This window comes from Triticum dicoccoides, chromosome 6A (assembly GCF_002162155.2).
Source record: "Triticum dicoccoides isolate Atlit2015 ecotype Zavitan chromosome 6A, WEW_v2.0, whole genome shotgun sequence".
NCBI classification, from domain to species: domain Eukaryota; kingdom Viridiplantae; phylum Streptophyta; class Magnoliopsida; order Poales; family Poaceae; genus Triticum; species Triticum dicoccoides.
The window spans coordinates 34976517-34978487 of NC_041390.1; positions in this window are offsets into that span (position 1 = coordinate 34976517).

Below are 1971 nucleotides of genomic sequence, written 5' to 3' on the forward strand. Positions count from 1 at the left end.
AAAAACAAAAACCCCAGCCACAGAAGTGCTGACGCGTGGATGCCTATTGGTCCCGGTTGGTGCCACCAACCGGGACCAAAGGGTCTCCTGACTGGGCTCTGCGCACTGCCCACGTGGAGGGCCTTTAGTCCCGGTTCTGGATTGAACCGGGACTAAAGGGGGGAGGTATTAGTACCGACACTTTAGTCCCGGTTCCGGAACCGGGACTAAAGGCCCTTACGAACTGGGACTATAGGCCCTTTTTCTACCAGTGCTGCTTATCTTTGCAAGTCGCGTTGTAGATGAACTTGCACACGTAGTATCCACAGAAATCATTCCCTTATTCCTGCCACAAGCACTTTACGAGAAATAGAGGTCAATCAAACTGATAAATGAAGCATTATAAATGGCATTGACGAAAGTAGCTAGAATCAACGGGATCGAGATGCGCGGAACTAGCTAGCTAGTACTACTTACTTTCGGGTATGTCCATCGCAGCTCCCCCGGCAGTCCCGGAGCTTGTGCGGTGAATACTTTACAAACCTTGCGAGACAAAGAAAACAATTACTTGATATTAGGAAATGAACAAAAAGTTCCCGATATGGTGCGATAATGATCGATTGAACTTACTTCTCGAGCATTTTAGTCATGTCCGCATAGGTCTCGGGAAATTTTTGTCTCGAGTCTAAGACGGTTACTAGTCCCTGCTCAAACTTAATATCCAGGAGAGTATAGTGGAAGCTGCGCACGCATGCATAACTCATCAATTACATTACTATAACCTCGCTCGAGTAATAAGGGAAACCGAATATGCACAAGAAAGTAACACTCACTCGAAGTTGTAAGGAAAGAGTATTTTATCTTTGTTTTGATTTACTATCAATGATTTGAGCAAGTTGACCTCAACATCATCGGCGTTCTTTTCAACCTCAAATTTATCTATGAGATTTGTGTTAATGAACCCAATATCATACATTTCTGCTTTTCTGCACTCGACGATCTTCAATCTACATAATATAGTGAGGATAATCATATATACATGCAATGAAAGAGCTGAGCTATATGTAGAGACTTAATGACAGAAATAGTACTTACAGACAGTAGCAAGTGACCATTAATTTATCGAGGGCCTTTTGATTGAACCACTGGAAGAACTCCTCAAATGGAATAGTCAACAAATCAATTCCAACGAGGTCATGCTCCTCTTTAACTCTCAGATACAAAGTATTCGTCCCCCCGGACTCTCTGCAGGTTTTCATGTACCAATCATGGAATCTTCGCATCATCGTTGTTAGAGATTTTTCATCTTTGACAAGAGGCTTCCCGTAATGGTATTGGTGTTCTTCCACCTCCAAGAAATAATAATGTACATCGTCGGGCAGGTAATCTTCAAGATTGCTATAACCGGGCACCATCCCCGGATCATTAGCGATGATATCGCTAGACACCTTGAGCGGGGGGCACGATTGGTCCGCTTGTTCGCCGAGCTGGGCAATTTTTTTCCTAACTTGTCGTGCTGCTAACCTTCGATCACTGATAGTATTTCTCGACCGCTCCGCTTCGATATATACCTTTGCAGTAATGCGCTCATAGTTGTTTTTCAGCGGAGACTTTGGTGGTTTCCTTAGGGCATCGATAGTGCACTTTGCTTTCACCCGGTCTACCTTCTCCTTCGGAGGTGGATGTCTCTTTGCTTTCACCCCTTCAAAGAAGTCATTCACTTCTTTTTCCATGATCTTCGTGTTTTCTTCAATGGTCCTCTCGTATGGTAACTTCTCTAGAGGCTTGAGAGGTGGACCGAATCTATATTGCCTCCTGCCTCTGGCTGTACTGCTAGACGCAGAGCAGACAGAGTGACTGCGGCTGTCTTCTTTCGTGCTTGCTTACGAGGCGGGGGAGAAGTACTACGACGTGCCGGAGCAGCCGAGGCGGCGGCGGGTCTCTTCCGCCCTTGCTGGCGAGGCGGAGAAGGAGGAGGCTGGTGGCTGCTCG